Source organism: Sturnus vulgaris, chromosome 5 (assembly GCF_052056855.1).
Source record: "Sturnus vulgaris isolate bStuVul1 chromosome 5, bStuVul1.hap1, whole genome shotgun sequence".
Classification (NCBI taxonomy): domain Eukaryota; kingdom Metazoa; phylum Chordata; class Aves; order Passeriformes; family Sturnidae; genus Sturnus; species Sturnus vulgaris.
Window position 1 is genome coordinate 26,013,747 of NC_142247.1, and position 27,408 is coordinate 26,041,154.

The following is a 27,408-nucleotide window of genomic DNA, read 5'->3' on the forward strand; positions in this document are numbered from 1 at the left end:
AAATTATTACTGTGTCATGATGCAGGAAATATTTAAAAATTTAAAAATTTCCTCTTGTATGTTATCATTGTATCATTTTGATTAAAAAAATGATAAGCCCCTGGGAACAGGCATGTATTTAAAATCATCCAGGGTCATCTTTACAAACTTCCTTGGTTCAGAATTTCATGTTTTTAACAAAATATGGCATGTGTTTGTATCAGCAAGTTTCATCCCCCATTATCCATCTTCCTCCTACACCTTTCTAGTATAAAAACCCCTTCTGCTTGCTGACAGAATACTAATTTGGCTTCATTTAAATGCTAAAGCAATGTAGTCCAGCTATCTCATTTGAAATGTGTAAAGCTGTGAAACAATCGACAAGCACAATGAAGAATGTCTACCATAAGATTTGCATGGAATCATTTTTCAGAATGAACCAAAAAGCCAAAAAGCTTACTCTAGCCATCTTTTTTTCCCCCCACATACATCTCTGAAAATCAAGGAAGGGAAAAGGGCAGTATTTCCCTCACAGCTCACCACCTCATATGACCTGTTAAGATGAAAGGCCAGGTGTTATATATGCAGAATACATATATATAAAAAAATATATATAGGCTTCTCTTTGTGCAAGAGCAGTCACTTATTCTTTAAAGTTCAACACATTTTTATTCTGTGTGCATTAACAAAGCCTGCATCAAAAATAAATCGAGGGCAAGAAGAATTTCCATATATGAAGAATACAAAAACTCTAAATACAGAGCGCTCTATGGACAAGATCTGGGCTGATGTCCCTCAGAGATATCCTCCAGTGACCTGTATTGACAAAGCTCTCAGACCACCCTCCTCATAAAGGCATAATTTCAAGGCATAAAATGGAAAGTATAATGAATTTTGCATTGGCGTGATTCATCGACTTGATTCCAAACACTTGGTGTGCAAGTATGTGGGGTTTAAATAAATACACCCACACTTAAGTAAGAATGCATGATGTGTGTTACCATCTTCGTACACACACAATGGCTAGAAAGCAGGAAAGAAAAATGTGCAAGAAACCCCTCATACTACTGCAACAGAGCCAGCCACAACAAGCCTGAGAAACAGAGACCACCAAAGCCTGGATTGGAATAGCAACAATATCCTCCAGGTCAGAGAAAACTGGGAGGCAAGCCTCATCTTTCTGGGGTACACAACTGAGGCATTGCTCATTCGGATGTTCTCACAGAGGCTCACACAATCTATTTTAAGTTCAAAATCAAGGCAGCTTCCCCCACCCCAAACAAAAATGAAAATGCAGACACAATCTACTGTGCTAAAATGTTCCTCACAACAGCAGAGAAAGTCCGTGGACAAATGAGATAGCAAAATCTGATAAAATTTACAACTGAGATTAAGATGAGATGGAAAATCCTCTTCTCTCTAAAATCTCTAATTCCTGAAAGGTTAAAAAATACTCCAGAGATTTATCAGCAGAAGAGTCACTAGTAAAAAGAATTTTTTTTTTAGAAAGAGAGTAAATATAACTTTTGTTGGGCAGATTGAAAGAAGACAAGAACTGTTGTTGGACACATCTGCATTTATAGATATAATTATCTCATTTACAGTTCGGTATTTTAAAGAAATGAAAATGTGGAAGATCTGATTGCAGTTCTGCTTTGTGCAACAAGACTAATGCAAGACCGTGTTAAGCTGACCCATATACTGGAAAATAAGATCTAAAATTAAATGTGAAAATGTATATCATTATTTTAACTTAGCTGAAAGTTGCACAGCTAAATCTCTGTGCAGCAAACTGAAAAGCTATCTATACACGGCAGATTATTATGCACTCTATGAACACACATTTGAATAATTTTTTTGCTATGTTAGTGGCATTGAATTTTTCATGCATTTTAAAGTTGGATAAATGGTTAAGAAAACAATTCAATAGGTCAGGTGTTTCATTAACTTAAATATTAACAACAAAATCCTCCAAGCAGAATCAAAATGCCTTTGGGTTTTTTTTGGAATTTTTTGCCTTTGCCTGTGGACCCATGTACTTTTTCCAGGGCAGGAGGATCCAGTGAGAAGCCTTCTCTGTTTGCTGGAAGTACCAGGGTGCTGGACATCTGGGGCTGCACAACTTACAATCCCTATAGAAACTGCTCATGTTTAGACCTGAGCTAACATTTTATCTTTTGTCTAGACTTACACTTATGTTCTTGTTCTGAGGTGCCCTGTTCCCAAGGAATCTTTGCTTTTTAAGAATTTCTGAATGTACACTGAATATCAGCTTGACACTGTTTAATAACAAAGCATACATGCACTAGAACTTTGAAAGCACTTAAAATATTTTCCATATTTTCATCTGCAATGATCTAATGCCAGTGAAAGATTCTCTTTCAAACACCACGTATTGGTAACAAGGATGAGAACCTGGTTTTCTTGATGTCAATGTCAAAATACCATTGACTGGAATGAAGCCAATGTCTTGCTTGGACATGCTGTACTCCAATAAAATAGGGATTATGCTGCACTGCAGAACTGAAAAGGATGGGTAAAGTTAAAACAAAAAAGTTAAAATGGTAGAATCAAAGCTGACTGTGTAAACTATTTTCTTATTCAGCAGACCTACCCTACAAATATATTCAATCACACAGCTGCTTAGCGCTAGAAAAATACCCTAGGATTACTCTTTATTTCAATTTCAGAGATGGCACAGTTATGGTGAGAGTAAGTAGATCCTGTATATTGTCTTCCACTCTTCTGATTTCATCACAAGTCTCAACAAAGTCTATCTTCTTCCCAAAACCATAAATTCTTGCATCTCCACTTTTGTTGGCAAGACGAACGCACAAGTCCCATGACTGCACAGACAGTTTTGAATTAAGGGGTTTTTTTCCCTATAATTCAAGCCCTAAGGTTAACTAGTTTTTTATTATGTAGATAATTACTAATTAAAGGACAACTAAACTTTCGAATTCTACACACAGGAACAGTCTATCCAAGCTGGAGCAGCCCTACTGTAAATTGCCACCTTTTTACTGTATAAGGGCAAGAAAGAAGCCTTACAGAGACCAAATTAGATTTTCAGGTGACATGCATATCCTAATTAAGAGAAACCTCTTCTTTCCTTGTGGTTCATAAGACAAAATGGACAGGGTATTTTGTAACCCTTCCCTAAAGCTTCAGCTTTTCACAACACTGGGTTGTCAACGATTCTGACTCACTGAAGTAAAAGGAATTTACCATCTCTGAGGGATGCAAAGAAAAACTTGGACATGAGTGTAATCAAAATACGAAATGATATGCAAAGATGAGAGGAGCTGTATGACAGTATCTCTCCCTGACTGTCTTCTGTAAAGGGCTCTGTTGGGACTCGGGTGTAAAGGACACTGCTGTTAGTGCTAATCCTCTCCTGCCAAGCCACTGCTTCGTGTGTAAAACTGAGGCAGATCTGAGACAAGCTGGGGACAACCTGCAGTTTTGCTGTGTTTCTCCTTTCTCTGAAAGAACTTCACCCAGGCTGTCGTTGCTAAGAGCCACAGATAGCTCATCCCAGTCACAACTCTAATGATATGCTAGGATAAGATGCAGATGTTAGCAACTTTTACTAATAGCTGCTCTTGATCCTATATTGTCAACTCTCAACATTTCCAGTCTGCTTTGTTAGCACCCACGTTTTATTGCAGTGGAAGCTTACAAGGATCTCGGGTCTCAAGAAGAATGATACCCTTGGTGAAATGAAGAGAACTGGATGCATCCCATTTGGTAAGATTTGTCCTTGCATCTCAGGCATCCAGGACTTCTATCAATCCATGGTAAAGTATAAGAGAAGACACGGCCATCAGGATGAAATGAAAAAGAGCAGTAAACTGAACATCAAATGAGTTTAGAACCGGAGTGCAGGGTGCAATGTACAAGTGCTCAGACATGGCTTCCTGCTTCACTAGATAAATAAGAATAGGGTAGAGCAAAGTGATTTGAGAAGAAAAACATGACACGGTATGTTTTATTTCACAGCATGCTAAAAAATGATTAAAGAAATGTGAAGAAGAATAAAAGACTTGTTCTTTGAGCTTTACTTTCAAATACAGCCTTATAAGACACAACTATTCTGATATGTGGCTGTATGCACCACTTCTATGTCTATTATCCAGCTTCCTAGAAAAATGAAATCCAAACCTACACATTTTATCTCATAACAGCAGCACAGGTTTTGCAGAGCGAGAGCTTACAAATGGTAAAACACGAATTTAGCACAGTGAAAAACACAGTCCAAGCTCAGGGGTCTGTTCTCACTGCTTTTATACACTGTTAGTATTCCGGAAAGTGCGTAGAAACATTAGGAGTAGAATAGACTACTGTGAAATGAGCTCACAAATTAAATTAAGAGAGAGAGAGAGAGAGCAATGAATAACTGAATCCCCTGAGCCAGAAGAATGCCCTGCTGGAGTGTCATAGAAGGATATACAATATGTGCTCCTATGCACCCACTTTGCAGTGGACCCATGTAATTTATTAACCTGACAGCAATGCCATACATACCCACAGGTTTTTCCTAACCTCCCTCCTGCCCATCAGCATGCTTCCATAGAGAACTGCCAAGGAGACTGACACCATGAAAATGCAGTGGGTTTGGCTGCTTTTCAACCTTCTATATACCTGGGAGACATAAGGATTACTTATTATTAGCAATTAAGAAATTTAATCCACTATCCTACATTGCATATGATCAAGTTTTATTGTACTCTAGTCTGTCTTATCATAGTACAAACATCAGGCTATAAGCCCATTTTTTAATGCACTGACTTTCATTTTATATAGAATCAACCTTCCCTGTTGCAATGTGGTCACTTGATTCTGTGTTGTTGATGAGAGTGTGACTCTGGAGTCTTTGAATAACCCAAGTGTATGTTTCTATCAGTGCAGAGGGGAAAAAATACTAACTTGATTTCTCTTTCCTATTTTCTTTTGAACAAATGCAAACCTGAAGCACATATAGATTAACTGAAAAATCTGAGGCTGCAGGTGAAACTTGGCATACTAATAGGAATGAAAACTCTATCTTCTAAATCCTAACACCATGCCTTATTCATAAAATAATCCTGGATTTACTTGCAGTATCCACACAATCAGAATGGGTGAAATAAGACCAATAAAAAACATCTACCATATATGCAGTCTGGCCAGGCACTGTAAGAAGTGATTCAAAGTCTTTACTCTCTGCAATATGCTCCACACTGCTTTCTCATAGTGGTCTTTGCCCTCATTAGCTAATGATGATATTTATGAAGATAACAACACTTTTCTCATTGACTACTAAGTTTAAGTGAAAAATTATTATGGCTACATAAGAGACATTGCATTTTCTGATCAAAAATATAAAGAAAATCTAAATTGAGAACTGGCAAACATGAATCCCTGTAAAAAAGTAAAATATCTGATTAAAAAAATGTGAGAAAGCAAAAGTGAATTTCTAATGTCACCATCTATCACATCACATCACTCCACTGCCTTCCATCCCAGATAGAAGGTGATTTATCTGCCCCTGCCTTCCCAACACACACACCAAGGAACTTTCCCACAAGCTGTGGCATTCTGCCCAATCCAGCTCCCGTGTGGCACTGGCTTTTTCCCTGGGCAGAAGACAAGAGCACCAGGTGCTGGTGGCTCTCATCAGTCAGGGTGCACTATTGCAGTGAGAAGAACAGTTTGAGAAGTCACCTGTAACTGAGTGCTTTTATTAAAGCCAATATGCCATTCATCACAGAGTGACTTGTTTTAGAAAGGAAACTGGTGATGGACCAGTACCACCAGCAGCACAAACAACAGCACATTTTCCTATGGATTTTCCTGGATGTCTCCACAATCTTTCCCCTGGCCCACAGCAGAACTCTTCCTCTCTCTGTACCTCTTTCTCTGTATTATTTTCAGCTTCCTCCACCCTCACTCTAATTTCAGCTTCCCACCACGGCTCTACTACTTAACCCTGCTTTTTCCTCCCCTCAATCCACAATATCCCCACCACAACGAAGATATTGAAAGAGTTCTGTCTACTCCCATGAAAGTTGTGGGAACTTAATACCTCTGAAGGAAACCATTCTTCCAGTCAAATGCCCAATCAGTTTGAAAGACCAACAGAATCACTGCAAGACCTCTTTAGGTTAAAAAGTATTCTCCCAAAGGAAACTTTAATGGAGTAAATCAGTGACCAAAAATGCTAAAATACATGTCTTTTAATAATACAGCTCAGAGCAAGAACATCAAATCTTGTTGCTTATGTAACTTCACATAACTGCAGTTATTTAATTACTGTTCAAATCATCAAATAAAAGGATCATGCTACTCTGAATATTCTTTTGCTTATAACAGAGAAGTTAAAGCACTCCAAATTTGGATTCAATTCTGTCTTTCTGCAATGATAAACAGAAGTCAGCAAAACAAACCTAGGCTGTGCACTCATGTTTACTTAAATGACATGACGTCCATGTAGAGTGAATGTCATACCACGCTCCTGTCAGAACAGTGATTAATTAAGCAACTGTCTTTACTGATTCCTCTCACCTGAGCATGCATATGCAGAATTTATACACAGCATTCTTTTGACATAGATTGGAAAAAGAGATGTGATGCTTAGGAAGAGCAAGGATCAGATTGATTTCTGAGCTTATAACACATCTATACTAACATATTAAAGTATTTTGAAAACAGAAAAATTCCAGTTCTTTGAGGATTTATGCACAAAGGAAATAATTTTTACCAAAATAGCCATGCAGGTGACCTCCTATTTAGCAAAGAAAACCAAGTCATCAACCCGGCTGCTCAAATAACAAAAACATCAGGCAGGCAAATGCTGTCCTCTGTCAGTCTCATTACAACTGGGGAATTTTAAACAGCAGTGAAATGAAACACAAAGCTCACTAAAGCTGGGGATTTAAGGAAGTCCTATGGTCCATCTTGGTGTGCCTCTGATGATGATGATCCAAGGGCTCTCTACACGCTCCCACTGCCAAGGTAAAGCAGCACTGAGCCCCAACACACTGCACACTAGGTACTGTCAGAAGAGGTGAAACTGAGGTGAGGATGGTCAGACAGGCAGTGACCAACCCTGGATCCAGGTTTCCTTAATGCATAACTTTCAGTTGATAGGACATGAAAATGCAAAAAAAATTATTTCTTCTAACTTCAAGATAACAGAATTGTATATACTGAATGCCTTATCCAGCAATGGCTCCAAATACTTCTCATGACCTAAAAAGAAGAGAACCATCCTTATTTGTCCTTTTAACTTATGCTGAAACATAATTGCTGCTCTTTTTTTATTTATTACAGCATCCATTTTCTCTCATTTGTCCTGTTTTCCATTTCTTTCTTTTGATCTTCTACATTTATAGATACAGAAACAGCTTTCTACATTTTATTCTTTTTAACTCTGCTGTGCTTTGGCGTTTTTTTGTTTTCTGCAACTTTTCAGGAAAGCCAGATACTGTGAAAGTCCCATTTTGCCTCTTATTATTTACTCATTGTTTTTGCTGAAATGGAATCCAAAAGATAAGGAATACTTCAGTTCTTAAGACACTGTCCAAGCCTGCAGCTATTTACTTATGAAATGATTATGTCGATGACTGTGTTAGAAGTCATTAGAGGTCTAAGGGAAAATGTCAAGTGTGATACAATATAGAAACTACATTACCCACAACTGCAAATACTTAGCACAGGTAAGGCACATCGAGATAAACTTTGCTATCTCTTCTATCTTGGTTTTGCCTGCCCATCAACTGTCCTTTGTAGACTAATCTTGTTCTCCATCAAAGACTGAAAAATGCACCATTTTACTTAAATTAAGCAGGATCTTGCTTTGTAGAAAGAACCCCAACAAACCAATTAAACGGAATGATCAGGACTACAGATTAATAGCCTTTTAAAGGTAAAATCATCAGGGTGAGAAAATCTGTATGAGTGGAGGTGAATTGTAGCTTTCTGGAGCAGTATGTGAATATCTGGAACCAAAGCTGAAAGTCTAACAGGCAATCCTGTGGGTTAAAAAGAGTTGTGGCTGCTCAAAACTGGTTGACAAAGTCAATGTTTACTCGAAAATAGCAGAATTACACATGTGATTTATTATTAAACTTCAGTCCTTGCAAGAAGGAAACGTATCAAAAATTCAGGCAAGGGTGACTCAAAGTGAAGCACAGGGCCAGGCACTGATCTTTAGTCTCTGGTGGCCAGTGACAGAACCCATGGGAATGGCCTGAAGCTGAATCAGGACAGGTTCAGGTTAGATGTCAGGAGAAGGTTTTTCACCCAGAGAGTGTTTGAGCACTGGAACTACCAGGGAAATGGTCACAGCACCAGCCTGACAGAGACCAAGAAGCATTTGGACAATATCCTCAGGCACAGGGTATGACTCTTGAGCAAAGCCAGGAGCTGGACTTCACTAAACTGTGTAGGTCCCTTTCGACTGAGGGTATTTCAGGGTTCCATGAATTATACTAAAAAACGTTCAGCCATACCACATTCACTATTTTGGCTAATGCTGAAGACAACTTTCTTCTGAGTCAATATGGCTTCCATCACTATGAAAGAACAATTTCATTCTTTTGCTTCAGTGTGAGCACAGAAATCCTCCTTCATGTACTCAAACAGTCTTCCTGCATCCATGACCACTAGTGAGACTGGTATCCCACATAACAGACAGGCATGAAGGTGCTTACCTGGCCAAGAGTAGCCTGACCTAAGAGGAGAGAGCATCAAGTCGATGGGGACTCCACCAAGACTGTATATGCTTCCCTCACGAATAGCAGAACTGAGCAAGATGAACAGCAGTGACATTTTGGTCACAGATACAGCATCCAGCACCACCTAGTCAGTCACTGTGCCAGCAGTGGCAGCAGGTGGCATTAGCATTTACCCTGAAGGCAACTGTGACCATTCTGAATTTCCAGACTTGTGTGAGAAAGGAGGCAGTGGAGTGGCCTGGAGACCACCTGCTGGTCTTTCTTGGAGGCAGAAGCGAGATGGCAGCCTGCCACTGGAAAGGGGCCAGCTTCCCCCTGGTGACTGGCAGGCTTGGCCTTGATCCCTGGAGGAAAATGTATTGCTGCTGAAAAAGCAAGCCTGTCTGTGAAAGGCCAAGAAAACTATGAATGGACAATTATAGCTACACCTTATAAATCCCCTTATTTCGGTACCACTTTACTACTTGTTTTGTATTTGAAAGAACCCATTTTAAGACACTAACTAAATGATATAGATTCTGGTGCTTTACTAAATAACTGGACATTCTTAGTAATTAAGCATTTTTTCTACACAGTAGAGGAAATATTCTAATGAACTGATTATATATTTTTTTCCATGGCATGAAGCACATAAAAATAAGCAATTTCAATAATCATTATTACTGCTTCAGTATATATTAATACATTTCAGATAAATCATTGCCTCTACTATCAACTCAGCTACTGCTCCTGCAAATAAAGCAATACCTTGTTACCTAGCAACGAAGCAAGTCCTTGCTATGCTGCAAAAAAAAAAACACATAAAAAAGGAAATATATATATTTATATATTCCCTTCGTTTCATGCTAAGGGAACATCCATAAAGAACAAAGAATATTCCACTCAAATGCTCCCAAATTCAATATTTAAATAAAATGTTTGATCATCCACATTTCATGAGTATTTTCAGAAGCTCGGTCTAGATTAAACATGCATAACCTCTCATTGACAATATACTGTTCTTGCTATGTATTTTTTGGAACATTTTAATGCATACATAAATACACAACCATAACACATATAAGTCATGACAGGCTCTTAATGCTACATCTGATCTGTAACAGAATAGGAATAGGTATCACAGGCTTGTTTAAAGTTCATTTGCTTATGCTAAACCAGTTCCTCTCCCATTTAACACAGCAGTGCATAGTATCACCTCTTACTGATGTAATATCTCTTTTTAAGGTGCTGTCATTCGTACAAATTGTTCCTTGTGTTGCATTAAAAAAAAAAAAAGTACTAAAGGCCTCACTACTTTGTTGCTTTACCTTTCACTTCTGTTTCTGACAGATTGCCAACACTGTGTGGACAAAAACAAATAAGAGTAGCTCAGGAGTCCTACTTGTGTGGATGAGCTACAGAGTTGGGCAATGTGCAAATCTGACAGCAGCCTCTGAACTCTGTGGTTACCAGCATGTGTCTGGTCCACGCTTTACTCAGAGCTGAAAGAGGCAGCACAAGAATTCATGGCCCCATGAGCACAAAGTATGAAGGCAAATCCTTCCCTATGACAAGGACTGCAATTAAGCTTGTGCAATAGAGAAAATAAGAAGCCATGAAAATTGCTGTCATGAAGGCCTGAAAATTGCTGTCATGAAGGCCTATGGCTTCAGTGGTAGGTTCCCACACCCAGTATAGTCTAGGTCATCATATTGCCCCCAGATACAACATGAGATACATCATAAGATAATGCAAATGTCACTTAAAATTTGGTGTCTAATCACATGCCATTACTGCTACTCACAAGTTAGAAGACTACTGAACAAAACACAAAAAATTTTGAATGTTGCTCTTGGTAGCAACATCTTCAGGGAAAGCATTCATGAAATATTCTGTTAATGTTCTCTTGAAACTTTTTGAAGTCACCTATCTCTTAGCATGCAAGGATATTGGCTCTGTTAATCACAGCACAAAGGTACACACAATCTATATCATGCTGCCTCGAACATCTGCTGCTGCTGTAATCCTTGATAATTCATAGCAAAAATATTCAGAAAATTGTATGCTTGCACCCAAAGGCACCTTAATTTTTGTGTCTCTTGCCATTATCTCTGAGCTTTATATAGTAGTTGGAAATTTTTTGCAGCTTGGTGTTGCCCATATTTTACTACTTTTGCAGTCTTTAACAACTTGGGATCATAGTTCACCTCTCAGAGGAATGTATGGAGTTCAGTAAAATGCATAATGCATACAGAGGGGCAAGGATGAAGTATCAGCTACTGCGGTATTCAAAAGCCTCTTGCAAAAAGATTTTAGAAGTTAGTGAAACATTAGAACTTATACATATTAGAAGGATAAAGCAAATATCAGAGATCCTACCCTACAGGCTTTGCATGATGAAGCCTGTGCATATTGTCTCTCCCTCTGGAATACAGTTTTTAGTGACAGATGGCACAACCACTACCTACAGATGGCTCCAATGGGGGCTCCATAGCTTTGATAAATACTGCAATCAACTCCTAGGATAGGTATGGTTCAGGCAGCAGAGCAAACACAAACATTTGAGGGAACAAATCCCTCAAAAAAATAACTGTATAATAATCACACACATAGTATTATCCTAGACAGACACATTATAGACCAGGGCTATTACTGAGCTGACAGAAATTCAGGACTACTTAAGAGGAGGTCAGTAGTTTAGGATAAAAGTGTATGAAATGAGCATCACTCAGTTTCTTACCTACTTCATCCAGAAAAACATTTCCATTTTCATCACGGACCAAGTGCTCCTGGTGAAAGTATTCTTGCTTTCCAGTGGGATTTGTTATACTTTGGAGGAGCAATCAACCCTATCACCAAAAAAAGCCTTGGTTTGGTTGGTAGAAAACATCCTTGCCTCAGACAGATGTTTCACTACAGTGAGCAGAAGTATTTGAATCTACTACTCTAACAAAATCAAAAGTCATAGACCGATACTGAAGCTATTTGTAGCACACCAGCACAACCTTTTCTAATCTTCTATAGAAGGCTTGAAATAAGAGCAACTGGAGTGATTTCATAGAGGAACATTTGCTTTAGTTGAGCCAATGCCTCAGAGACCCTGCTCTCTCACTCCTTACTGCTCAAAAAACTAAAGATGACTTGGTAATGTCTTTTGTGGCAACACAGAGCTACTGATGAGCCACATTTGCTGTGATAGAATCATAGAATATTTTGGGTTGGAAAGAACCTTCAAGAACATCTAGTTCCAACTAGTTCCAACCCTACTGCCATGAGCAGGCAACCTTCCACTAAATCAAGTTACCCAGAGCCCCATCCAGTCTGGTCTTGGACACCTCCACTGATAAGCAGTCCACAGCCTCTCTGGACAACCTGTTCCAGTGCCTCATCACCCTCACAGTAAAGAATTACATCCTAATAGCTAATCGAAACTCACCCTCCTTCACCTTAAGGTCATTCCCCTCGTCCTATAAATATATGACCTTCATGAAGAGTCTCCAGTCTTCTTATAAGCTCCTTTGTTGTTATTACATTCCCATAGCCACTCACACTTGGTGACATTTGGCACAAGAGCTTTCTACCAAGTGGCACCTACCAGAATGTTCTCATTGACCAAGCACTGCAATGCTATGGACACATATGCAATTCAGAATACACCAATTCCATACATTTTAGGTATTCAGTTTAATAACAGGAATATTGCATTTTCAAGTTGATGTCCAAGATGTACTCTGTGAAACTAACATGCCCTCTGTCTCATTTGCATTGTTCCTGTAATGTACATTACAGGGAGGGTGGACTCACGTTCCATACGGAGTCCTTGGATTACACAAGTTCCCCAGCCCACACCTGGAGTATAACAGAGAACAATATCTTTACAGAATCCTCACAAATGTAGCTCAGTAAGTATTGTACCCCAGAAAATAAAATAACCCTACCCTATTAGCAGGCAATTTTTCAGTGTTTCACACCAACCCAATTTGCATTCTTGTCTGTGGAAGAAGATACCAGAATACAAATACAAACTGTAATAATTTAAACTTTTATTATTGTACAGTATCTAGAATCAATCCTGAAGATCTGAAGTTTCTATTCCATTCTGCAATCACTGTTTTCCAGACTACAAACACGAAACACTAAAATTGCTGCTTTCAACTACTCTTGTTCACAGTTTAACAAGTTCCCCAACTTTCAACCTTCACAGCCTGTAAATACAGAGTACTGTAGAGGGAGGAAGAAGTCCTCTTTGTCAGAGCTTTAAGAAGTAGAAAAAACCCCTTTATCTAATTTTTAATGATGATTAACTAACTCAACTTTTATCCCTTTTCAGATTATAGAAAACCATGACTGATATTCTTCTTTCTGAAAAACTGCTGTGTAGAAAAAGGGAGACAGAGACTGCTATAATGTCAATGTAATTTCTGAAAGCATCACACACTCTTTTGTAGTATGTCAAAAGTATAAACAAAAACACTCCATGTGTCACAGTCTACAAAGGGTATCACGTTTGATAGCATAATAATGCATGACAGGTCTCTTAATGCTTCCGATATATCAGTAATTATGTAAATGCCTTCAAATTTGATTATACACTCACACACACACCATTAAAGTTTGAGCCAAATTCAAGCTGCTTTATCTGTGAATTCAGCAACATGAAAACCTTTAAACCAAACTCGGTTATGTCAGTTTTCATACTGCTGAACCAGACCCTCTGCTCACCACAGCAACGCGTGACAAGAGTGACTTGAAGTTATACTATGATGCCCAAATCCTCATTTTGAATCTGTAGGACACGAGGATACCTCAAGACTGAAGTAAGTTTCAACCACCTGCTTCCTCCACAGGGAAGGGCAGGGAGATTCAGAGCTTTGTCTCACCAGTGGGGCCCTGTGCTGAGGTAGGAAATCAGGAACAGGAGGAACAGGAGGAAGCTGAATGGTGAGATCCATCTTGGAGACCATCAGTCAAGAGAATTCTCCACACACACACTGGAAGGGCAGCACCACCTCTCCTTTGCCCATGGAGCAGCACAAAGGCATCTGGGCAAAAGGTCAGGATTTGGTTTTTGGAAATGGCAGATGTGAATAATGAAGATCCATAATGTAAAAGTATAAACTTGACTAAAAAGCCAGGGGGAAGTAAAAGAAAAGAAGTAAGATGAACCAAAACTGCTAAATTCCACTTAGTTTACACATTCAAGTCAGCCTCTTTAGGAACACCTGACTTGTAAGGATTTGCTACATTCCTAATAAATTAATGTAATACTTCAGGGATAGTATTAGTTTTTAATAAACCCCCTCACTCTCTTAGTTATGTCATCACTGCATTAGGATGAACATAAGAGTTTTAACTAGAACTGGGCTGTGGTGGCTGAAATAAGATATTCTAAAAACAAGATTTATAAAAATGTGACACATCAGCCCCTAGCAATAGCAACAATACCAGATATAGCTTTTGTATAATTCATGAACACAGGATTTCTTCCATGAATCAACAGTTTTGCATTAAAGTATAAAATCATCATCACATATGGATAACTAAAAGTAAGGTTAAAAAAGAAGAAATTTTACTTTACATGAGCATTTGTACCACCAGTGTGGAAAGAGATTATGAAGGTCAAAGAACAATCCTATTACTTAAGTTACATAACTCAAAGCAGGGTGCATATCAATGTAAAAACAACATGGAAAGATGACTGCTGTTTTGTGTTTATTCACCATTTCTAATTCAGATTGTTTATTTTACAGTACTTCTGTTCTAAACTGCTTTTGCAAAAGACATTTTTTTCACATGAAGTCTAATTTTTTCTACCATAAGTCAAGAAAGACATTTTTAAAAACCAATTCTATGCGATGCTCTGCAGATAAAAAAAGGATACTTCTCTTACAAAGATTCCAACATAGATTACCAATCTCAGACACCAAAAAGCGAGAAGTTGAGGAATCACTTCCCAGTCTGACCAAGCCACTGTCCTCAGCTGAGGTGATCTGACCACTATGAGGCATCACCAAGCCCTCAGGCACCATGCATATTAGATACTGCACCATACTGAGAGTCAGCAGAAGCAAGCAGCAGCTTTGCTTGACTTGTGAAAGTATTTAGGAAACTGTTCAAAAAAGAAAGAAGCTTCCCAATTTTCTGTTAACTACAGCAGTCTTCAGTCCCTCTAATAACCAAATACTAAAACCTCAATGCAGTCAACTATTTAAATGGGAAAAAAATTTGCTATTTTGGGGGCTACTATGACATGCTCTCTAGCTTATGTTTTAAACAGCATATATTTCTAATGAACATTAATAATACTTTTATTGCAGAAGTGTAGGCCTGCAGTATTATCCTTAAATACCAAGGCCAAAGGATTTCCACAAAATTTTTAACCTAGGAACATCACTTGCTTGTATATACAGTAGAACATGGCATATTTAGTAAAATATACTTCAAAGGGAAACTTAAAACTCTTCAGCCAAGCTTTCCAGATCAGGACCACCTAATGTTAATTTCCTACTTCCACAGCTGAGCATTTACAGAGAATATCAACTATACTAACACTTCCTCTAAAGGCACCTTTCCCTTTGAAAAGCACGTATCGAGTTTCCTCTTCGATATTTTATTTTCCTTGAAGTTTCAGCCAATTAACTGGTCAATGCAAATGAACAAGAAGTAAATAAAATCCCGTTAAAAGATGGCATCTTTAGCAGGACCCCACAGGGTTTCTCTCAGTGTCAGAGCTCTCATGACTGTGATAGCAATAGGGAGATTCTCACTATCTTCTAAAAGGCACGTCAGAAGCAGCCCAAATGCTTCTTCACTGCAGTGATAACTGAACATACTCTATTGCTTGTCCTTCCCAGTATCCAGGAAGATTACTTCTGACAAGTTACCTGAGACATGCTCTTCAGCCTGTGCAGTCAACAGAATCAGTGGTGCTGTGACAATTTTCACTAGCTGAGAACTGTGTTCAAAACCTCTGAGTGCAAACCCTCAGGGTATGTGATGCCCCAGACAGCTCTGTAAGGAACAAAAATGGTAACAGCAAGCAGTGGGCACAACCAAGAACTACAGAGGTAAAGGGCATATTTCATCCAGATAAGCCCAAAGATTATTCTGCACCGGTTGGCAGATGCTTATGAAAGGAACATGATGCTGACAGCATTAAACAATTAAACCTGCTATTACTGTGCTGTGATTAATACATACACAAAATATTTAAAGGACAAGCATGGAGCTGTCTGGCAGGGTGCTGAAACAGTTCAGTGCAGGCAGTGGTTTGGAAGCACTCAAGTCACAGCATCACATGGTGATTCCAAAATCTGTATCTTATGCTAAGGGTCTGTTAATCTTTCACACAAGTTAAAGATACTCTTGCTAATTACAAAAATTAGGACCAATAAAATTCAGGCAGAAAATGACAGTTGTAATATTTCATGCTCATTCCGTATTTTAATGCTTAAAGAAGTGCAACTTTGCCGTATAGAGACAACATCAAAGATTTACTGTCATTTTGCACAAGTATGTAAAAATGACATAGATAGTTAATTAAATTAATAAGCAGTGGGGAAATCCCTAGGAAATGGTTAGTGCAACAGGTTTTTAAACCTGTCAACACCTGTTAAACATAACACTTTTATATGAATTTTTAATGAAGATGAGGTTTGGAAGTTTTTTTATAATATGCTTCCTGTAGAACCAATATTTGCTTCTGAAATATCCAAGCTGGGCATAACATGGATTAGAATTGAGAAGAGGTCACAAAAGCCTATGGAAATCCTTGAATTCTTGTTTCTTGCTAGTGCTAAGATCCAAATCCCTACCACACTCAGATTTTAAAGAAAAATAATAACCTACATCCAGTTTATAATAGCTTCAGTAAAAATACAATGAATCATACAATACTTCCCTTAGGTTTTGCTAAAGTATTTTTCTGTGTGACTATTCACTCTAATATCCACTTACCTCTGTGGTGGCTTATTAATATTGGTACAGAAAATTGAAGTTCTATGTATTTTGATCATATAATAATAACACAGGTGCTTCACAGACCAATTGGGTACTCATTAATAATGTACTTTCCAGGTGGCTGCACTATTATCAGAGTAACACTTTTCCAAGATTTTAGAATTATATCTGAAAACATTCCTGGGAAACAAAAGCATTAATAAAGCACAACAGTGGCATAACAGCTCTTTGATTATGAGATCCTGAAGAAGATAATTAGCCAGTTTTCAGTTAACTTAAAAATTAAGTGTTTTAACTATTTGCACACTGGCATTTACCAGCATATTTATTTATGCTGTGACATTATCTAAGATTGTATAAACAGTAAGAATTTACTAGATTATTTTTACAATTATTTTTTTATGATTATTTTCAAAATTATTGAGAGCTTTATTATCAATTTCAGTGGGATAAGATGAAGATTGAAAACACTGAGATGATCACACATTACAACAGTAAAACTTCTAGAATTAAAAATATTCCTATTATACATGCATACACACATCCATAAACACCTATTTTAGTATTATATAATAATTCTTGATGAACACTGTAACTGGCTTTGCATTTTCCTATACTGGGAATAATTATACCCAAACATTTTTGTGGCTCACCAATTTACCAGTGGCTTGTATTGAGATACTTAAAGATATTGTGGGTGGTAGTGCTCTTCATTGAATAGATACATGAAGAAGAAAGAAGCTATCTTCAGTATAACCCTGGTAAAAGAGACATATTCTCACTGATGTCACTGCAAAAGTTTTACTTCAAAGTACACAGAGCCAGCTAAGGCAGGATACATGCAAATACCCAGAAGCACTGAAGGTCTGACCCCAATCTGCACCAGAAGGACCAGTCAACTAACTGAAGAGTTTAGACAATCATCTACAGTTGGACAAGCAAAACAAGTATTTATCACCTTCATGTTTCACCACGTTTAAATGTACTGCAAAACTAAATGTTTATTCTCTGCTGTAGAGAAGCACTTTCTGGAAAAAAGAACTTCAAAATCTAAACTACGGTTTAAAATCTTCTGTCAAACTCCCTGCTGACTTCATCTGCTATTATTGTAGTGTTTATTAAATTTAGCCTTTTTACAGCCTCAGAACTTAAAACATTCTAAACAATAGAAAAAGCTCTCTCAATGTTTGACGACTGCAGGAAACAAGAACAGAATTAAGAACAAGCCAATTACATGTAACAAACTTCATATAAAACACGTTGGATTTCTTGCATCAAAAAGCTGGAAAAAAGCAAGAAAGAGACATATCTTTCCTTAACATGTCCCAGTTCCATGTTTCTAGAAAGAGCAAACTCCAAAGACAAAGGCTTAGGCGAAAAAAACTTTCATCTCAAGCTTCCCAAGACCACACCAGACACTTATTTCAGGCACTGCCGATAAGCCTACAGCATGAGTGGTACGTTTAGAAAAAAACAGGATGGTTACAATTACTTAGTTCTGGACCAGCTGGAATTTCCAGTTGGTTTTCCCGAAGGAAAAGTACTCTTATTTTAGCAAGGGATCATGCAAGCCTTGGAAACAAGCCAAGATATGAATATCCACAAGGGGGAAAAAAATGTACAATCTTAACCATCCACAGAGTAAGTATATTCCAGCGCTGAAGACTGCTTTCTAACATTGAGCAAGTGCCCTCAAGTGATAGCACAGTCAGAGACATTAGAAGGTCCTCAGATACACTGTCATTGCTCATTACCTCTTCTCTTGATCAAGCGGTGTTTCAGGCATTTGACTTTAACCCAAACTCAGTTCTCAGGGCACAGATATACTGGGATTTGAGTCCTAATGAAAAAGAGACGAATTCTGGGATTGTGAACACTGATAACCTTGCAGCCTCTATGTTCTTGTTATTCTTCTTGAGGTACCACAAAGATAGCACCCAACCCCAAAGGATGGGCCAAGCAGGGAACAAATACCATTTGCCTTTACAAAAGGCATCACAAAATTCTCTAAGATGCTCCTCAGTTGACAGAGTAAGAAATAACCCACCACTAAGAGGCTGAAGGCAATAAGGAAGGAATGGAGCAAGAATGGATATGGTCCTGGATTTTCTCCCTACTTGAGCATTTTCATGACAATAAGAATCCCTTTGACTCTGTGATCAGAGGACAGAGAATCTCGAGGAGATACACCAGCACTTCTCAACCAACAATCACCATTCCTTGATCAAGGAGGAGAGGCTGTCTGCCTGGTGATTTTCCTTTGGTTAGGGTTTGTTCAACACCAGTATCATCGCTTCCTTAGACCAGACGTAACAATTGCTATCTGCAGCTCACATGAAACCATCTGAAATGCTGCAAAATACTTCAGAGAAATTAATTGCAGGGCGAAAATGTCAACAAGATCCTTTAACACTATGCTCAAGTTTGTCAGAGTGAATCTAGCCCAAATTTGAGGTTTTTTTAAAATGAAGAATCTTTGGAGAGAGGAGGAAATGTTTTCTACCTGACTGAAGGACTTTTAGAAAAACTCTACTGCTCCAGATTACGTAAATAGAAAAGAAGGAAAACAACCCCAACCCAACACCATGTATCTCTTCTTCTCCTAGAGTACTTGACAGTATATAAGCCCATATCAAAAGCAATATGACCACTGAAACTGACCCAAAAATGCCCCACTGTGTTTACATGTAATCCATAAAACAAGACAATCTCCAAAAGCAATTCAAACATAGGTGCAGACTGATTCTCTATTTTAAAGCTAAGCAGTTGAGAATAAGGTATGTGAAGACCTGCATCTTTGAACTGCAGAGCCCAAAATACTCAGCTTAACATGCTGAAACCTTCTAACGAACTTACCACCTTTTGAATCTTTTCTCCTCAAAGGCAAAAAAATACAGAAAGACTATGGATAGAGACAGCAAGCAAACTAAGACAATGAGACACCTTTCCTAGCTTAATTACTTTGTCAAAGCAGTATTTATCTGAAGCATAACCCTTTGATACTTGGAACCATGACTACTGTCTTGTAGACAAGCTGGCATAGTTGGCACATGGACTAAAAGACAAAGTACAAGCAGCCCTCTGTTATTGCCTACACAAAAGGAAAAATTGCATTGGATCGTAAAGAGTACCAGTATGGTACAATTTTCTGAAGGTGTTATTCTCAAGAATTTGACTGTGATTTCTTAAAAATAAGCTTGCAGCTCATAGAACTGTGAAGACAACATTGAAAATGTGAACTAGTATAAGCCAATATGTTCCCTAATGTACAAATAATACCAAGTCACATCCTCTCAGAGTAAAAACTGGCCAGTTCATCACAATGAGTGTTGATTTTGGAAGATTAATATAAATTTTCAACATTTAATAAGCAAAGCATTATGATAATAGGATCATCATAAAAAAATCTAGCCATGATTGGTACTTGGCAAATGAATAAGCTTGGACCCAGAACGGTGCCATTCACTCTCATCTCTGCTTTAACTTGCAGTCTGCATGCAGAGCAGGTCTCAGGACCAAGAGCCAAAAGAGCTTAAGTCCAAGGCTTGACAATTTCTCAGTCTGCCCAAAGCAAGGTGGGAGTTTACTATTTGTGAAGAATATTATTCACTATGCCTACCACTAACATGTAACAAACAAATACAAAGATCCTTATCAAAATGCCAATTGTTTAATGTTAAAACAAAGCAAAACCCGCCACCCTTCTGAGTGATGGAAACAAATTAAAATTAACGTTTCTGACATGGAATTCTGATTCCTTCGATATTAAAGTGTCTTGTTCTTGGACTGTAAATGACATCATGACTGACCCAGGTCACATCCCTCCTAAGTAGCAAAACTTTTACCTAGAGCCAGTTTGCTTTAGGCTCTTACTTCAGTGAAGCCACCTTTGATCGCAGCTTCGTGGCCAGTTCTGTTCCCAGTTTTCCCACCCTCTACCCTCCTCCCTTTTTAACTCCACGTGCCCACTTCCAGTTAGAGGTGTCATTCTTCCCTCCCCCCTATCCAAGAAAAATGCTAAGAGTAAAAGCAGCAGACCCTCAACTTTCTGAATTAATTTTGGGGTACTGCATTTCAATGCCTCCTAAGTAGAATGAATATGTATAGCACATTTTAATTTGCCTTCTTACGGGATAAATTTATCTCTTCCTGACTCTCACATCTCCTTTCTCTGGAAAACAAAAATTATAAAGGAGCTCACCAATAGTATAGAAAGCAGAGCTACTTCGAATACATCAGAGAGCTCCTCTAGTTCTCATCTGTCAACCATTTGCACAAATTCTTGAAATAGAACTTCTCAGGTGTGTAAAGTTAAGAGGGTGTGGGAGCGAGAGCACAACTACAGCTTGTATGCGCTACACTCACGTATCAAAAAGAACAGATCTCTTAGTGAGCAACTGCCAACAGACCAAAATTTTCTGCTAAAATCACTTATTCTTCATTTTTTTCAGAGCACCACTGAAATTTTTAGAATGCTATCAGAATGGAGCTTTAATTCGCTATCCTAATTATACACCACAGGATCAAGGCTTTGTACTGAGCAAACAAGTATCAACTTCACCTGAGTGCTAACAATTTGTGATCACATTTATACAGGAAAAAAAAAGTCATACGAACAATCTTTCACTGAGGTTTTTTTTTCCGGCAGGTGACTGTATTTTATATTTTGGCGTGTACAGAAGAGGAGCCTAATTGGTTCTTAGGGTGCATTCAAATGGCAAGTTACTATCCATCGTGCCAGGGTCTAACAGTTTTGTGCCGCGTTAAAGGAGCAAGTTAGAACGTATCTAATGGTTCCTTAAAGAACGTTTTATCAGTAATCCTGTCAGAGATGGACACCGCAGCATTCCTCATTAATACCACTGCTCTTAACAACGCTGCGGAGTACACCTTGATTTTGTGCATGTTGGCACACATTGCCACTGCTCGCACAGCTAAAGGAATTTTGCAAGGCACATGGCAACATGCATCACTCCACATGAGCAAAATGCTCAGGAAAATTGTTACTGCACGTGTGCAGAAAACTAAATTCCAAATTAATTTCTCAGATACCGTTTTGTATCCCAATACCAATACTGCTTTCTCGCCAAACGCTACAATACCCGTTCGTTACTATGTGTTTTTCAAACGTGAGCCTGTTCTGAGATACGGGAACGTAAAAACATAAACCATCATTCTGATCTTTACACACTTCTGCTTTTCATCCCTCTCTTTTTTTTTTTTTTCTCCATTTCCCCCCCTCACCCCCCCAACAACCGTAACACTTCACCGAACTAGCGTTCCTGAAATACCGAGCGGACAACCGGCGGTGCCGTGAAGCCGAGACCTCGCTGAGCAAGTTTCGGACCAGGGCACAGCACGGCCAAGTTACCAGAGCCAAGCAAAGAGAGCTTTGCAGCGCGCACACGGACACGGCCCCCCTCGGACAGCCGCTGCTGCGGGCTGTGCGCGCCGCGCCGCCGCTCTCCCGTGCGGCACAAGAGCTGGGTGCCACCTCCCCGTCCCCCGGCATTAACCACCGCTCCGGACAGCCCGGAGGGAGCTCACCGGGGCTGCCCGGGACCGGTGTTGTGTTCTCACCGGGGCTGTTCCCGCGGCCACGCCGACCCGGTGAGAACTCACCGGCCGCGAGCACCGGCTCCGTCGGGCGGCTCAAACTCCGTCCGCCCCGCCGCTGCCCCGTGGCCGCCTCCCGCCGACCCCCGCCCGGCCCGGAGCGCGGCGCCCCGCAGCGCCGCCGGGCGGGAGCTGCCTCCGCCGCCGCCGCCGCTCGCCCAGCGGCACCGCCGAGGCGCGGGTTGACATAATCCTGCGAACGCAGCAACCGCAGGCGCCGCCGGCTCCCGCCCGCCCGTCCCCCGGGGTCCGCTCCCGGCGCTTCTCTGCGCCCGGGGCCGGGGGGGAGACGACACCCGCTCCGGGCTGCGCGGCGGGGCGGGGGCGGTGCCCGGTGGCCCCGCGCCCGGCCCCCCGTGCTTGCCCAGCACCTCCCCTGGCCCCCGGTCTCACCTAGGAGAGGCGGCGGCGGCCGGCTGAGCTGCCGAGCCCGGCGGGGGCGGGGAGGGAGGGGAGAGAGGGGGGCCCCGACGTCTGCTCCGCAGCCGCTACCCCTCCGCGCTGAGCATCTTCCCCGCGCCCCGCGGTGAGTCAGGCAGGGAGAGCGCCGCGGAGCCGCGCACACCGGAGCCCCCGCCGCCCTCCCCGTCCGGCCGCCGCCGCGCGCGCGCCCCCGCCGGCCCCCCGAGCCCCCCTCCCGCTTTCCGCGGGGCCGCGCGCGCGCGCTCCGGGCCGCGCTGCCCGCGGGGGGGGGGGGGGGGGGGGGGAGGGGCGGAGCGGGACGGGGGCGCGCGCGCGCGCTCACCGCGGCTCGGTGCGGTCCCGGCTGCGGCGGGCGGGAGCTGCCGCGGCGCCTCCCCCGGCCCCCGCCGTTACTATGGATATCGATGGGCCCTGCGCGCCCCCGCGCACACCGCGCGGGCGGGGCGCTCCCGCGCGGCGCCGCTGCCCCGGGCCTGCCGGGGGCCGCCGAGCGGAGCCGGGGCGGCGCGGGGGCCGGGGGAGCCGCCGGCCAAACTCCGTCCCCGCCGCCGGCTGGCGAACGCCTTCCCTTGCTCCCTCGGCAGAATCACTTCGTTTCTTATTTTTTTTTTTATTTTAATTTTAAATTTTTTTTTTTTTTTTAACACGAGTGTCTAAATAAATCTCATCCGAGCTCGAATTCCTGCGTTAATATGAACAAATAATCATCCCACGGGATTGCTTACTTAGGTGACTGCATCCTATTAAACAGCACCCGCGCTGCTTAATAAATGAAATAAAATACAAAAGATAATGCCCCTATAATTTAACTTTACAAAATGTCAGAGGAGAGAGTTGCACTTTCAGTCCCCCATGGCGGCTCTTATCTCTACTCTGCTTCCCTGAGGAAGTTACACACTTGATGGCTGAGCACATTATCTGACAAGCTCAGCCGGTGGAGTCTGGAGGAAACATCTTACCAGGTCAAAAAATTTTACTCGGTTACAGCAGGTGAAGTGATGGGGAGGATGTGGTTAGTAACGCCTGCTGCATTTCTTTCTCCAGCCCACTCCCGGCAGATCTATCCAAGACATCAGCCAGGCAGGTGCCTCAGGCCCCAGTCTTGCCTTTGGAGGCTGTCTTCTGTGAAATAAAATCCTTAATAAACAATTGGATGGAAAACTAAGCATTTCTCTCTGGGCAGACAGCTTTACACAGACAAGTCACAGTGCTGAAATTCACTATCATTTTCAGCCTCTGCAAGAAGAAGAGCAGGGATGGATGATGTAGTAGCTGCAGATCCTGCACACCAGCAAGGCAAACTTACCAGGTGTACAAATTCATAGTCAGACTTCTTCGAGACCTCACACTGATTAAATGCAGAAACCTAATTCACTAGCCCTTTCGTCTGGCATGTTCAGCTGCATGTGCTTATATAGAACTTCAAGCAGAGATGGCTTTGAGCACCAAAGTAAATCGTATTTGAGGTTCTGAGTGTACATCCCTCAGAGCATTAATTAGGTCTCAAACTAGTGCTAAGCTGCATTTTTTCAAAAGCAAGTCTTTCAAGGAGTAAATGATCTTATTCACAAATGGTTCTATTGGTTACGAAGAGCGTTAATAACATGCACATAGCCACGAGCACAGCAACGTGTAGCAGGTTTGCTGGACTGACTCAACCACAAGATAGTGCTGACTTTGAATGCACTGGTACGTGTGTGAGTAAAGGCAGCAGTGTTTGCCTATGAATCACGAAGATCAACTGCTGATTATTTAAGAGTTGAAAGGAATGCTTAAAGTAGTAATGAAAACTCTTAGAGATACAGTTTTCTATATCATAACTGATTTCAGCTAATTACTCCTGCCAAAATAATGTTGGAGAACTCAAAGCATTAGCTCGAAAGCACATTTTAGAATGAGATTTGGAAAATTATTTTGATTTTAACTGAATACTCTCTGCTTCTTTGCAGAGCTCCAATGTTTCAATAAAATCTTATAGACACGGTCTGGTGTTTATATACATTTGATGTAGCCCATCTGGAGAAGGACTGAACAGAATACAAAAGTTTAGTTTCATCCTGAATCAGGAGAACACATAAACATTTTGCAACATTTCCTGAACAGAATTCCAAAAACTGAGGCTGTAAATATGAAAATGTCCATTTCAAAACACTTCTTTTTCATCTTTTCAAAACATGTCAATGCCGTTTAAATTTTAACGTCTAAATTGTCAGTGTCACTTTTGTTCTGACATGAACAGATCTTTTCAAAGCAGATGCTTTGGCAGCATTTCCTTAAAATGTTGAATGATGTTTATGGATTTGTCTGTACTTTTCTGATACCTTGGGTCTCCACATCTCTATCCCCGAAACTAACAAGACTTTTAGCAGCACAGTCTCAACTTGCTTTGTCCTGGATTTTGTGATCTGCATTTTTAAACTGAAATCAGATCTTTAGAATGGGTGGGATGTGATCCATTAACAACTGTCTGAGTAAGGAGCAGTAATTAAATGGAATTGCTAAGCCAGAGGAGGAACCAGTTAAGGCTGTCAGCATGAGGCCAATCTGATGATGGCAGAGCATAGCGGATGTGCCAGCCGTTTTCTATACCTTCCATAAACTTCATTACTTCTATTGATTGTAACATATTCCAGGCAATAGCAGCTCTCCATGAAGGAAGTAAGTGTGTAATAACACCTAGCAAGTCCTAGGAAAGGATGAAGGTTTCTAGCAAGATGGTGGAAGAAAGGGCATATTTAGACATTTAGAAGCCTGGTGAAGAGGCGAACATGAACCCGGATTTTGTAATGTTTTGACAGGGAAGATCTGCATGATTTCACCACTAGGTACATCTCCCATTCAGCCACTCTGACCTGCTTTTTGCCTGGATTCCTTTCCAGCCAGCAGCACTTTCTCTAAGCTCTGACCACCTACAGGTGAGCAGGTGCCATGGCTGCGTCAGTGGTGAGTGAGCCAGGTCTGCACCTGCACGCTGCCATCAGCCCAGACACTTGTACCTGGTGCTCTCAACCCTGCTCCTGTGAGGGAGCTGAAGAGGAAGGCTGGCTACTCAGCATCCTGACAGGGCCAGATAAGTAAAGATAAAAATTAATGAGGTGAGGGACCTCTGTTATAGCAGGAATGTACATTGGGATACCTCTCAGTCTGTTCTGTACGGGAGATCTGTTACTATAAAGGGAGAAAAAATTGCCTCTCATAGGCAGGAACAGGCCATTTCTTCAGTTAATGTTCTTGTGGGTGTTACAGGTTGGACTGAGATGGGGTGTGAGAAGCAGAGACTGTGGATAGACTGCAATCCTGGCTTGAGGGCCATGTGGGCCATTCTATATTTCAACAAGTGTGATAACTGTCTTCTCATGAAGGCAGAGTAAGAATTTATTTTAGTAATAGGGATCTAGGTAGAAGAGAGAGGGATTCATTTAATGAGTTTTAGCAAATATCTTTTTAAGCTTCAAAATCTTAGATACGTATGTTGAGGCCAAATTTTGTCAGTGATTATATGAGTGAATCTGATCACAAATATAATTTTCTTCTCTTAGAAGTTCCCTGTGATTTTCCCTGAACTGATCAGCAAAGTATGCTGATGTGCTGATCACAGTGATCAAAGCCTGGCCCAACACTTCATTTATCTGTAGATCTGTGGATCACTATGAGGAGCTGCTATGGTGGCCATGATTCTTGTTGAAAGGAACTAGGCAGCTTGCTTTCTCCTTTACAGCAATGGGACAATCCTGTCAATTTTTTTTGGTTTTGTGAATGGCTTTGCAATATTTTTGGGTGCCATTACACATTCCTGCAAGCTTCATCCCTTGTGGTTGATTTGTAGATCTATTCTCTTAGCTGATGTGATGCTAGAGGGAAACTCCTAGGTATTAAAAGCTGGAAACAGTAGACAACATGTGAATCTCAGCTTGGGAGCCTTCAGCAATGTCAGATGCTAACCAGCCTCATGGCAAAAGACTACCATTATTGTCATTGTCTGCATGGAATTTATCTCACCATTAGGACACTATAATGAGGAAGTCTCCATTCCCAGAGAACAGCTAGAACAGGATCCACTTTCTTATACTCATCTGGTATAAAATAAATCAGGTACACTGGGGAATTCCTCATTGTTGTGGAAACCACCTGTGGGCAGCAATATTCCAAAGATTCTAGACCTGAGTCACCTCCACGTGAAAGTAGCAGAAATTTCTTCTACAAATGAGATTGCTGAAATGGGAGGGTTGGATTATTTCTGGGAAAGGATCACCCTAACCTATAGCATGAAAGACCATTTTAAATAAAGAATCCAGCTACCACATACATAGAATTACTTACATCCAGGATTTCCCAGGCTTAATCCATGAGTATCACCACACTGCACATTGATGAATAAATAAAAACAGAACTAGATTTTTAACAAAATGGCCCCTAAAAGTTATTTTTCCTACTGACAAAAAATGCTACATATTATTTTCACAGAAAGTGAAATCTGTTGAAATATAGGGAGGAAATCTGTTTTCTGCTTAAAATTAATTTTTAATAAACATTTAATTAGCTTCATACTGGAAGTTTTAGTCACAGAAAATTAATGTCCTTTAGCAATGAAATTTATTTCCGAAAATAAGGTGAAACAGTCTCTTCTCAGTAAAATGTAAAGGTACTATATCCTGATTCTTCAAATAATTTCTCCAAAGATTTGTGCTAATTTTTTTCTTTCACCAGTGCTGCAAAGATCTGTGTTATAATA

The 27,408-nt window shown here is 40.6% G+C and overlaps 1 protein-coding gene across 27 annotated transcripts in view; it reads right to left on the reverse strand.

Moving 5' to 3' along the window:
• Positions 1–27,408, reverse strand: part of ANKS1B (ankyrin repeat and sterile alpha motif domain containing 1B) — a 405,789-nt gene that overhangs the window by 64,054 nt on the left and 314,327 nt on the right. For 3 of the 27 annotated variants that reach the window (XM_088165111.1, XM_088165110.1, XM_088165103.1), the window contains exon 1: positions 22,647–22,776. The exons of 14 other annotated variants lie outside the window; for them this stretch is intronic. The gene's annotated coding sequence lies outside the window, so the exon portion shown is untranslated. Of the gene's footprint in view, positions 1–22,217; positions 22,320–22,646; positions 22,820–22,998; positions 23,040–27,408 lie in introns of those variants that run through there. 10 more of the 27 variants (XM_088165117.1, XM_088165114.1, XM_088165112.1 and 7 more) reach the window with 7 other exon arrangements.